Genomic DNA, 13,931 nt, shown 5'->3' on the forward strand with positions numbered 1-13,931 from the left:
CACCTGTAATGCCTCCATGAGGTTAATTTCCCATGTGGCTGAGGGGTACCTCATGGATGGTGAGTTCAGGCATAGCCATTAGAAGACATGCCTGGATGTGTTTCTGTGACTTTGCAGAGTCCTTCAATCTTCCTTCATCAATGCTTCTTTTGATGGATCATACTTGTTTACCCCCACTATTAAGGAAATGCTATCCTGGAGTGAGAAGGGTGAAAAGAGCTTGTCTGCCATAGTGATCTATTTCTCTACCGCTCAGAGATCCTTTTCCAGGAATCAGCAAGGAAGTAAGAAAATGTGGTTCCATAAGTCCCAGGGTTCTTTCCAAGCCTCAAAAGGGGATATTTCCACAAGGATCAGAGGGGGAAGTTCTAATGGAAGACACTTTTCTCATGGCAGAGGAGTCCCACAATATCAGGTCTTTTAAGACTTCTTCTTGGACAAACCCTTTAAGCATTCCTGAAAGGTTGCCTGACTACTTCTCTCTGGAGGCAGTCAAAGGATGCTTGTCTCACCATCCAGATGCATGGGCTTCAATTACAAAAGATTCTTGGATGCAGAATGTGATATCCAGAGGTGACTTCATACCATTTTCACAATCCCTCCCAAAAAATGAAAAATGCTCACTGACATTTCACCCAGTCAGAGGAATACAGCAGTGCTAGAAGTTCAAAAGCTGCTAGACAAAAGAGTCATCCATCAGGTACCATCAGATCAGAAAGGATTTGGAACTTACTCAAGATTCTTTTTAGTGCCAAAGAAAACAGGAGACATGAGACCACTTCTGGACTTCAGCAATCTGAATCAATTTTTAAAGAAGTGAAAGTTCCAAATGGTCATGGTTCAGTCTATTCTGCCATTTCTGTGCAATGATGATTGGATGTGTGCCATCGATGCATACTATCACATTAAGATGGACAGATAATCCCAAAGATTTCCACACTTTTGGCTGGGGGCCAGTTGCTATTTGTTCATACCCCTGCCCTTTGACTCACCACAGCACTCAGGGTGTTTACCAAATATATGGCAGTGGTAGCAGCTAACCTGAGACTGCTAGGATTCCAGGTGTTTCCATACCTAGATGACTAGCTGCAGGCATCTCCTTGATTAGTCCAGGGACTACTTGCTCCAGTCATGTCAATGTTTTGGCATTTTAGTCAATCTTTGCAAGTCACATGTTCAACCTGGGCAGAGGCTGGATGTCATAGGTGCTCATTTGGATGCATTCAGTCAGACAACCTCCCTCTCACTGAACAGATAGACCATCAGGTCTCAAGTGGAGCAAATTATCTCATATCCTTCAGACAGACTGGCTCTTCAGAATTTAAGGTTGATGGCAGCAGCCATAACCTTACTTCATATGGCCTGGCTTTATATGTGAATTCTTCAATGAACTGTAACTGTTCAGTGGTCAATTTTTCAACATATCTTGTCTTCATCAGTCAAGCTCACACAAGTATGCAAAGACCACCTGCAATGGTGGATTTAGTCAGACAAACTTTCTCAAGGTTAGCCCATTGATCTTCCACCCGAGTTGACATGGTTACTGTGGCCACCTCCAACCTAGGGTGGGGGGCATTTCTTGGCAAGGATGGTCCAGGGCATGTGGTCCCCAGAAGAGACAAATTCATGCATCAGTGTCCCATAAAAGAATCCAGTCCTCTTAGTTTTGAGGACCTTCCAGGATGTTCTATCTCTTGGGATGATTTAAATTCAAACTGACAATATGTCTGTGGTTTGGTGTATCAACAAAAAGTAGGGAATGGAATCGTATTCTCTTTGTCACGAGGCAATGACAGTGTGGCAGTGGGTGATCTCCTCCAACCACTTTCTTATAGCAATTCACATTCCAGGGAAAACCGGCCTGCTAGAGGGCAAGCTCAGTAGGTCCATTCTGATGCCTAATGAGTGATCTCTCAATCAGTCAGTGGCAGAGAGGATTTTCCATCAATATGGCCAACCGTGCTGTGATCTATTTGGCTCTCCCTAGAACAACAGGTCCAGAAGTACTTTGTCCGGATCCCCTCCAGGGGAGTCAGTAAGAGATGTGTAGTTCATGTTTGGCTCGCCATTCTTCTTTACACTTAGCCTCCAATACCTCTAATTCCCAAATTGTTACAGAAAGCACTTTGGTTGAAGAGCACAGTTGCATCTTTTTAGCCTTGTCAGCTGTGGTTTCCTTTCTTTTTATCTCACCTTCAATATCCACCCTGGATACTGGACCACAGTCCAGACCTTCTCTCTCATCCCACAGGAATGCATTACCCAAACATTACAGCCCTCAAGTTGACCACATGGTTTCTCCCAATCCACTGATGGTTAGACAGCCCATGCTTTCTTCCCCTGTCCAACAAATATTACTATCATCTCAGAAGGCCTCTACCAGGAAGACCTGCAAAAGTAAATGGAAAAGATTCTTAGTGTGGGCTCTACAGAGGGAATTAAACCCATTCACTGCCCCCACTTCTACTGTTCTGGAGTTTTTAACATCAGTCTTTCATGAAGGAGCTAGTTTCTCTACTATTAAAGTGCAGTTGGCAGGAATATCTAATTTTTATTCAGGGGAAAATCCTTCCTCTTTAGCTTCATCAAAACTGTGCAAGGTTTCTTTAAAGGCACCTTTTTGCTCAGACCCCCCCAGTGAAAGACCCTACACCACCATGGGATTTACCACCTGTGCTGCAGGCTTTGACTCAGAGTACCATCAGCTAGATCTGACTTAAAATTTTTATCTTGGAAAACCGTTTTTCTTATGGCCATTACATCTGCTAGATGGATTTCTGAGCTCCAGGCTGTCTCTTCCAAATTCCCATTTTTTTTATTTTTTCATAAGGAGTTACTTTACAAACCAACCCATCATTCCTGCCTGAAGCAGCCTCAAGCCAAGCCATTAATTTGCCTGTTTTTCCAACTTTGCTAATAAAGGAGAATATATGCTTCATCTTTTGGATTTACATAGGCAGCTTCACATTTATCTCCAAAGAACAAAAGATTTAGAAAGTCAGGTTAATTGTTTATCTCACTCTTCCCAACAAATTGAGCAAACCAGCTTCTAAAGTCACCTTAATCAGATGAATTGCACACTGCATATCCTTTGTTTACAGCCAGTGAGGTTTGTCCTTACACACACCCCCTAAGGCACACTCCACCAGAGCCATGGCTACATCATCAGCATTCTGGTCCACAGAATGACATTTGTGCCACAGCTACGTGGTCTAGTGCTCATACCTGTATTGCTCATTACAAATTTGATATGAATTCCAGAATTTTGGTTCTGCAGTACTCTGGAATATCCTTCTATGAGGGCCACCCAAGATTCATGTAGCTGGGGACTCTGCCCTATCAGCTGATGTGGAATGAAAAGGACAACATCAGATGTCAAAGTTATGTACTAACCATTTCTATTCATCTCTGTTGCCCATTTTTATTCTTCCCCAAATTCCCACCCTCCTTTCCTCTTACCTTTTAGTCCTAGAGTGACCTTATAGTTGTGGAAACTCTGTTCCAGGTTTGATCCTCAGTCTTTTTTTATTAACATTCCTTTTGTCTTAGCATGAGGTTAGGTCCTTCTATTGGTCATTGGGCAGTAGACTCGATCTGAAGTATTGCAGGCTGACCAGGGCATTATGGGTAAAGTGAGGAGCTCAAGAGTTGGATATGAGAGTCTAGTAAACGAGTCCAATGCATAGTTATGGTGGGTGGATAATTTTAATATAATTGTCTCATCCTTATCAAAGTTGCATCTAGTATGTTGCTTTTTTATAGAACTCAGCCATTCCTGAACAGATATTATATTTCTACAGCAAAATGTTTATGTTTGCAGTCTTTCTTTACTTTTCGGGAATCTTACATCCTCTAAAATAATAACAGCCACATCACATTTACCACACCATTCCAGGATCCCTATCCTTCCTAGAGAGTTAATAATACTATTCACATGTACTGAAAGTACTCTAAAATTTGTGTTTTTCTTTCTTTTTAAATTTAAGGGAAATATTTTTAAAATGTAATTTTCTTATTTTTACTTGTATCCCTATTGAATATGCTTTCCTCAGTTTATGCACAAATAATCATTGATCCTCAGAATCAAAGTTTTCACTGGCTAGAACTTCAAAATAAATCTTAATGTCAGTTGTTTCTCCTGGCCTCTCTTTATGCATGCAAACTCTCTCCTCTTTTTCTCCTCCATATTTTTTTCATATTTTCTTCTTCTTCTACATTTTCTTCTTCACCTAGTTTACCCTCTCCCACAACCTCTTCTTGTCCTTCCTTGTGAATGTTTTCTTCCATTTCCCATTTTTTTTAGTATATACTGCTTGCACTTGAATCCATCCAAAAGTGTCCCTTTTTAATAAAACCTGCAATCTGCCACACACCTTCAAGTTGTACCTTGTCACAATCATTAATTAATTGAGAAAAGTCGACACAAAAGAAACATGATTTTAGGCTGGTCAGAATAGCTTAATGTCCCTCTATGACCAGACACAAAAATAACACTTGGCAATTGGGCGATGCAGTGGTGCAGTGATTAGCATTGTCACCTCACAGCAAGTTCTCTGGTTTAATTCACAGCTGGGGTTCCTTCTGTGCAGAGTTTGCATGTCCTCCCTGTGTTTGCTTGGGTTTTTGCTAGGTGCTCTGGTTTCCTCCCACATTTCATAGACATGCATCTGGAGCGTTTCTCCCTGGGCCACCGCTGAAAATGGGCCCTGTCCCAGTCAGACTTTCCTGGTACACAAATGTTAAATAAATAAAATGTTTTCACCACTTTTTTTTTTCACATTTCAAAACAGCTTCCAACATCCAATATCCATTCCATAAGGTTCTCTAATATTTAACTTTCATAATGTTATCAAAAGTTTTACACAAATCCTGCGTGCATTGTTAAAATCTTTTTCCTGTTAATCAGTTCTAGACTGCAAAGTAACATTTTTTTAGCATTTAAGCTATTGCCAGAAAACAAATGGTTGTTCCTTGGATGAATATCCTTTTTGTTACACAGTTCCAGAAATGTCATCAGTGCCTCAGTTTCAAATGTTAATTCACAAAAAGTCTCTGTCCTATATGTATAAACGACCACATTTCTTGAACATTAAACCTAGAAAAGTTACCAAATTGTCCCCTATATATAATATTTATCTATTACATTCTATTACAATCTCATTTTTGTACTTATTCTCAGAATCGGCCTTGTTTTCTTTTTAAAAAGAGTTTTCTTTACAGTTTGTTGCTACTCTCCTTTCTTGCCTGCTGCCTCTGCTGCACAAGTTTTAGCTGCTGCATTCTCAGCTGCTACATCACCTGGTTTCTTCTCCAAATTACCATTCTCAGCACTTCTGAAAAAGTTTTCTGCCACCTCACCTCATGAAACAGCAGAACTGTCACCTGGATCATCCTGCTCAATTATTAGCAGCAGAATATCATTTGCATGTCCTCCTGATACCAATTCTATCTGCACCACTCCAACAGACTCACTTATATCATTCTCCATTGAGACAGCTAAATGCTGCTTATTCGTATCATTCACCATGCAGGAATCTTTATCTGCCTTATGATACTCCATATCAAGCACATTTTTTTCAAATTCTCATTTTCCACTTCCAGACTCTCCATAGCTTTTGTTCTCCTCCTCCATGCTGCTGCTTCACTGTAGTCTCTGAGACCTCTTCTTTGCTACAGTAGGAGCCCTCCAGTACCATTCAGCAGAAGGTAGGGGACGTTCCCCGATGCCCTGGTTAAATTTCCTGCTAGTAGTATGAATACCACCTTGGGTCACCCCTGAAAAGAGGCTACCAGTCTATTGGGACTAATCCAGCTGGGGCTGCAGTTGCTACTGCAGCATTCCTTAGAGGAGTTGCTATTTCAGGTTGTGAGACTGCAAATTCATCCTCTGCACCCATACACACAGTTTTGCTACTAAACATACAAGCTGCATGACCATTATATAGATTTATTTTGGGGGGAGGGTGTGCTGCAGCACCGTTTTAGGGTATGGCTACTCTATTTTCTCCTTTGTAGCTTGTAATTCTACTACAGCTAATTACTACTAAAACTAGAGAAGCAAATAAAATATAGCAGTTGTGTGAGGTACTTGTCTAGCATCAGCCTTATGCATAGTCAAACTAGGTAACTGTATTGGGCGTTGTACTTGTAAGTGTATTTCTTCCCTATTTATTTTTCCATGAAATGTTTATTTGCCCTAAAATATAAATAATTTAAAGCATCCAGATACCTGTTGACTTCTCCCCTGTTCATGGAGCGCTACAATCCAAACATAAAAACAGCAGCCAATCCATTGCTTCACCTCAAGCAGTGATCACTCCACTTTCTATGATCTCATTGGTTCAGCTTCTAAAAAGGCAGTGAACCTGTAAGTATTAGAAACATGTCATTAGGTAGACAGTCCAGTCACTGTTTCTACTGTTGGGTTAATGCATTGTGTTTTTTTTCTGCAGACCATATTTGAATTTGTTCTATTTTGGTTTGTTAATGTTAGGACTTAAAAACAAATTTTATGCAGGTAGAGTTGTATATATATATATATATATATATATATATATATATATATATATATATATATATGTGTGTGTGTGTATTTTTTTTCTAGAGAATGAAATCTGACTTTAAAACTGTGGAACAGCATAGTCGGTGGTCTAGCTTTCTAGATAGTAATATATTGTCAGAGGCATACCTTCCAACTGTCCCTGATTTTTGCCTCATATATTTGCCTTGTTCCTGTAGCATTTGTATTTTCTGGTAAATCATCAAAGATTACAGTCAAGCAATACCACACATTAACGCTTCATATTATTGTTCAAACAATACATGTTGTTGCAAAGCCTGTTGTTCTATTAACCTTTAAAGTAAATTATTATAACATTTAAATAACATCTGTAATTTTGGTCCTTTATCCCTGTTATAAATTCTTGAGTAAAGAAACTTAAGAGGTATTCAGAGACAGAACTGCAAGAACACTTATTTCCACATAGTTATTGCAGTCATCCATCTGGTTTCTTGGGTAGCAGCTGGGATTGTTGTATTTAGAGGTGTGGTGCCATACATTCCAGATTAGAGAGATGTAGAAAGAATATGGAATTTTGAGAGTTTTTCAGCATGAGTATTGCTTGATGTTGCTAGTAGAAAATATATCACATATTGCCAGTGTCATTTTAAGTTGTTCCTCCTTTTAAAAGTTTGATTTTCATTTTAAATAAAATGTATGCCTTTTCAAAAAAATAAATCACAGCTGCAGGCAACCAGGTATACTTATGTTGTTTCCTCTTTCTTTTAACAATGCCTTTGTTGAAACTAACCTTTTGTGGGCTGACAAAATAAGTATTATATATTTTCGTTGTATTTAACCTTGGCATCTTGTCTGCAATTTGGATATGAAAAATGCTGGAATTCACTTTAGCTTTGTTCAGCAGATGGAAGTGATGGTTTTAAATAAAAAAATACTAATTTCCAAATGCTAACAAATATAGGCAAAATTAATATATTTAAATGTGAAAGTAATTTTCTTAATATGTACGCATGTTGGCAGGTGAACTGGACCACTAGGATCCCACCTCTATTATAGCCTAGTTATAATATAGGTATATCTATAGCTATATTTCTTTCTATATATCTATCTGTATATAATATCTATATATATATATATATATATATATATATATATATATAGTTATAATATATGTATATCTATATATCTATCTATCTATATATATATATATATATATATATATATATATATATATATATATATATATATATATATATATATAAATATATATATATATATATATATATATATATATTTAGAGCTACATATATATATATATATATATATATATATATATATATATATATATGTATGTATATATCTATATCTATATCTATATATATATATATATATATATATATATATATATATATATATATATTTATATAGGTCTACTTCATTTGAGAGACAGCACATTTCACGGAAACTCATTTGATAGAATTCTCATTTCACTGAAATTCAATTCCCTGAGCACAATTCACTGAAAGCTCACTTCACTGAAAATGCATTTGACTGAAACTCATTTTGTCTAAAGAGGTATATGCCCTCTTCCCCAGTGTAGTGCGACCCTGGAGTTAGTATATATAGTAAGGGGGGGTGATTTGTGTGAGGCAACATGGATTGGAATGTTTTAATGTGCGGCAACTGCTTTGTGTGACTATAACTTCTTGGTGGGAGTTGGCTTGATGAATATAACTGGCCTTCTTGTCTTTGCTCAGTTTAAACAATCACTATCTCACTTTGAAGGACTAGAATGCCTTTGTGAGGAATATTATAGGTTCCTTATCTGGACACCTGATATGTACAGAGAGAGTAGGTATGATTGCTGTGACTGTTTTCTGTGGAAGAAAATAACTAGCTACCTGCTACTGTTTGCTTATCACTTTGGCATTGCATGATTAATGTAATCATGTGAAGCAACTTGCAATATTTTACTATGTGGCATCTATTTTTTTTTTTTTGAGCAAAGGCAAAATACATTAAATGGTCATTCTCATTTTATCATGGTCAGATGTTTAAACTGTACATAGAAGTGGCTATAATGGCTTGGTGAGGGTTGTCTGGATAAAGATAACTGACCACATTGTCACTTCTTCATTTTAATACTCATCTGTCAAAAATAAGGGATAAATGCATCACAGAGTGCCCAAACTTTCAGAACTACTGGGAGCTAGTGGTCACACACCTAGACTCTGTATAAGTGGATTTTGACATGGGCTTAGTAATTGTCTCTGCCCTGAACCCCACCTAGTGGAGCCTTTTCACCTAGGTCACCATTTTATCCAAGGCTGGCACTGTAATCACCATAACAGTATAACTGTATGTGTTATTTTTCCTTTGTCCCATGACAATGTTATCACCACTCTTCCTTTTTCCTGTGTGTTCAGTTGTTTTTAGGTATGCCTATTGTCTGTTTATGCATTGATCTTGAAAGATTAGGAAATTGTAATGTAGACTTACGGCCTCTGTTTATCCAGAGGAGGAGGAGGGAGAAGCCAGATTGGAATTTTTTTTCTTCAAGAAGTTTCTAGAAGATTGATTCTTAGTAAAAATTCAGCAAACCTATTTATCTGGTAATAAAGTTCTGTTATGTTAAACAACCTTAGAATGGGGTAACTTCTCCTAAGCACCTGGCCACATACTTGTTAGACTGAGGAGCTACAAACACACTCTGGTGAATCAGTGTCAGACTAGAACTGTTTAGTGTATCCTTTCTATTGCTAGCATACTATAAAATATTTAAGTCTTCAGGTATACAAGTCCATTTAGATTTGCTGAGTGGCTGCTTTCATACTTCTGTGTCTGCTGCCACCAAGAGGCCATAAAAGGTAAATGTAGACAATCTCCCTTGTTCAGTGCTTTGCAGACAGGAACATTACATGCATATGTGTGTGTGTGTGTGTGTGTGTGTGTGTGTGTGTGTGTGTGTGTGTGTGTGTGTGTGTGTGTGTGTGTGTGTGCTGGTGGGGGATTGCAGTATTTATATTACGCAAAAATAATTGTTGCCAAAAAAAAAAAAATTAAATCAACCTTGTATGGTTATACTGACTGCCTCTCATAGTTGTGTTTTCTTCATAACAAAGCTTTTCATTAGGAGATTTTCAAATTTCAAAGACACTTGGTTGGATGAAAACCCAGCTTTAATCTGACCAAAAACCAAATAATCAAAATACTTGCATTAACTAAACACTTTCATCTAAAAAAAAAAACTATAGACTTCTTCAGAGGTAACTCTTAATGCACAAATTTTGGTTATTTTCTGTTTGGTCAGAATAAAGCTGGATTTTTATCCAACCAAGTGTTTTTCAGATTGGTATTGGTGCTCCTGATTCCTGTTTTTTGTGTAATTTTTCAAATTTACTTAAGTAAGAGAAGTTGAGAAAAACATGTTTTTTACACCAGAAATTACCCTTGTTGCATAATTTGCACCAAGTTGTACTGAGAAGTTAGTCTTAAGAAAGTATAATCTTCCACATATTAGTAAGGCCTAAGATAATGTCTGAACATTATTACTTGATTTTCACACTGGCATGTGCTATATAACATTGCTTGACAAACAATGATTATGCTTGTGATATTAACTGGTTATAAAGTGAATATCACACTTGTGTGACAGCTAAGTATGCAGTGCTGCACAAGTGGCTGAAACTCACATTCACTGACTGAGGTTGCTGCTAAAGAGAAAATGCTTCTGTTGAAGTACAATGTTGTCAATGTTGCCTCTTATTAGAGGGCATGTAGGCTATACTATTTTGCCATTTTGAACTGATATTTTGCTCCAAATCACATTTGAAGAGGTGGACTTCATTCATTTGGAAGGGTCTGGTAATGCAGGTGCTCAGTTGTACTCTCCCATTCCAAAGTCATACTGCACGTGAGCTTTTAGTCCTCCAGATTATCCTCCCAAGTGTATGTGTGTGTGTGTGTGTGTGTGTGTGTGTGTGTGTCTTGCAGCCACTGACTCAATGAGTGGATGATTATCAGTGTATTAAAACCAAATATAAGAGACAGCCATGTATGTAAATCCAGAACTGTATCTTTTTTTATTAGCAAGTATTTTGCAGAAAATGTTTTTGGGCTGTAAATCTTATCCAGGCATTTCTGAATTTTAGTGCTGCACCACCCTGTTAACAGTCAACCATTAAGCACAAAATGTTAAGTTGTTGGGAGTGGGATACAGCTCAGCTTGCCAATGTAGCTTAGCTACAATGCTTCAGGTTACATCAAATGTTCATCATTTGATCACAGATATAGTAGCCTTAGCTATATGGGTTATGCCCTGATAAGGATATAACTGGCAACCTTCCAAACCTTAAGGGGGCCTTCCATCCCTCAAATCATTAACCAAATAAAAAGAGCTGCAGAAAAGAAAGATTTGGATGCCAAACCCTTTGGAGATTTCCTGCTGCCTAAGAGTACTCTTCTACTGGGCTTTCGAGAATCGATAGTCATCTAACCATGTTCCACTGCTGGACAGAAAAGTTTCCTTCGGAGGACTTCAGCTTTGTATTTTAATGACAGAAATTGAACTTTTTTCTCTGAAATTCTTAATTTTCATGTAATAAAAAATGTTTTATACACTGTCACATGACTGTTAGTAACTTTTTATCAAAACTGTTAATTTTTACTATTGAGGAAAAAGTTGTTAAAACTAACTTAAAATTATTTTCCTTGACAAAAGTTCTGTTCATTACTTTTGTGGGCTGAGATGAGCGTTTAAAGTGTTTTTTCACTGTTTTTGGTAGAAAAATGAAGTTTTTAATACTTGGCTGTTTCACTGACTACTACTGCCAGGTTTCCTTTGGGATTCAGGCATCCTTTTCTGTTTCATCATAGAGCAGCCTCCCAGTTCCTTGGTTCTTCTTTCTTTCAGCCACAAAAAGAAAAAAAAAAATGCCAAGCAGCTCTGACTGTCCAGCAGGTTATTAAAGGGTGTCAGCCACAGATGGATGACTCTGTTGTGGCCATTTCTAGTTTCTCAGACCATTCATCTTTTTCCTTGGCTCCACCTGGAGCCACCATGGACCAGGGGTTCAACATGTCTTCTGCAGCTGGTAGAGTGCCCTTGCCTGTCAAGAGAAAACCACTCTTGTAGGTCTTGGAAGAAGAAACAGAAATACTCAAGTTCTGCTGTTTCTGACAAAAGAAAAAAGGTTTCTTTGATGTTTGAAGATGTTCAAGAGTTTGAACAACATAATTCTTGTGAAGGAATAACTTCTGTTTGTTCTGAGGTTTTTGAATCTGATGGAGAGTGTTACTTCTGACAGTTCCTTGGAAGGATTTTTTTCCCCCCTGAAACAACATCCAGGATGAATCATTTGCTTCAATGGGAACATAATGATCTTCCATTTTCTTTAATGAAATGTAAGTTTCTTGATAACCAGCCTGCTATTCCCAAGAAAGCAGAAGTTCATCAGTTTTATAAGTTTTTTATATTCCAACCCATTCAGTGGTAAACCCAGCTTTTGGTAAACATCTGGATCCAATGTTGTCTATTTTCGTCCGATTCAACATGTGGGTTGTCAGATCCAGTCGGTTCTGACCTCGGAGCCTTATACCAGATTATTGGATCCGAGAGCTCTGACTCCTCCCCTACTCACAATTCCCTCCTCCTAGACGTACCTCAGATCACATTTGCTGCCTGTTTGATGAGACATGTTTTCCGAGAGCTCCAAGCTTTCATAAGTGAAAGCATTCTTGACTAGACTCTTTTACTCCTCCCATTTCTAAAATTCCTGTTGGATAGCTTTTAGGTCTTTATTTGTATTAGGATTAGTGCAGTAAAAATATCTAAGACAGTTAGATGGCCTTTTTTCAAAGTTTAGTTAGTGTGCTGTGATAGAATTTTCTAGTAGGTTTTATAGTTCTTGATACAGTGTGCATTTTTCAGTGTACTTTTTTCTATAGCATAACTCTTTTAATAGTTGCCTTAAGTATAGACTGTGTAGTTTGTAATTGGAATAATTTTTTGTGATCATATTGTTCTAATGTCTGACAAGTCCACTGGCTTGAGAAGTGTTCAACCACAAGATACCACCCCCCAAGATCCCAATTCCCTCAGTGTTTACAGTCTAGGTCTCTCTCTCATATTCAGGACAGTTGCAGCACCTGTGCTGCATTTGGTACCATATAACTTCAAGGCAGATGAGAAAAACTTATTCTCAAAGGCTTACTTTCCCATCAGACAGGGTCTACAATGTCCTTTGAGGCCAAAATACTTTCCACTTATCCGTCTATGGATAAGAAGAAGGAGAAAGAGAGAGTGAGAAAGATCCAAAGAAAAACACAGAGACAAGATGAGAAGAAACAAGAAGAGAGAAGGGTAGAAAAGCTAAAGAAAAGGTCTTCTGATCCAGCCCCTCCACTGTGTCCAACACCTACATTGTCGAGTCAGTTGGATCTACCTGTAACTTGGATCTGAATACCCTCTCTGAACCCTACTTTTTCTCCAATGTTGGTCAGTCCCAGGCTTCATTCACCTATACTCCAACAAAAGCTACCATCAAGACCTGCATCTGTAGCTCCTTCTTCTTCGGGGTCTGGTATATCCATCAGAAGTCTTACCAAGTTAGATATTGACCATATTATGAGGAAATTCCTGAGGACACAGATTCAGCTGGGTGTCCTCCTGGCTCCATCCACATGGAGAGGACTGAGAGTGGGCCCTTTGACCCCATGCAATACTGTCTCCTTTCCTGGAGCTGACTCTTATGGGTCTGAGCCCTTCAGCCACATTATAGTAAGGTGCAATAGCCCTGGAGATTTTGGATTTGACATATTCCCTTACTCTTTCAACACCAATGGTTTTGGGATTATAGGAGTCCCTGATCCATAGCATTGGAGTCAGAGCCCCACTGGTGAAGTTGACTCCAAAGTTTTAAAATCCATTATCCTCCTTTGTGCTCCAGGACTAGATAACTCAGTTACAAGCTCCTTTTCGGTACTGATCTCTTTTGCTGTCGAGAAGCATACTGAGTCTGTTGACAGAGGTAGTTTCTCCTTGACTCCATTAGTTGAGTCAGCTTTCAAGGCTGTGGAAAGGGTCTTGGCCAGATCAAGGAGACTGCTGTGTGCACCGGGTTCAGAGCCATCCCGACTTCCAATGGATCCTGTGCCTCTTTCTTCTCATTGAAGTCAACAGGGACAGGGAGACCCAATTAGTCTCAAGACAGCTCAGTGTTTGAGCTCCCCATCTGATGTGTCTCTGTCAGAGCCCCTGAGACATGTCCCATGAAACAGGACATATAAACAGAAAAATTTAGATTCCTGTTCTGAGTCCATCACTGAAGACACAGACTTAGATGATGGAGAAGAATCCTCAGTATCTCCTGAGAACATAATTTTTGGGGGCATTCTGGAATTGATGAAGCAG

This window comes from Protopterus annectens, chromosome 2.part1 (genome assembly GCF_019279795.1).
Source record: "Protopterus annectens isolate FY-2018-M chromosome 2.part1, PAN1.0, whole genome shotgun sequence".
Lineage (NCBI taxonomy): Eukaryota > Metazoa > Chordata > Ceratodontiformes > Protopteridae > Protopterus > Protopterus annectens.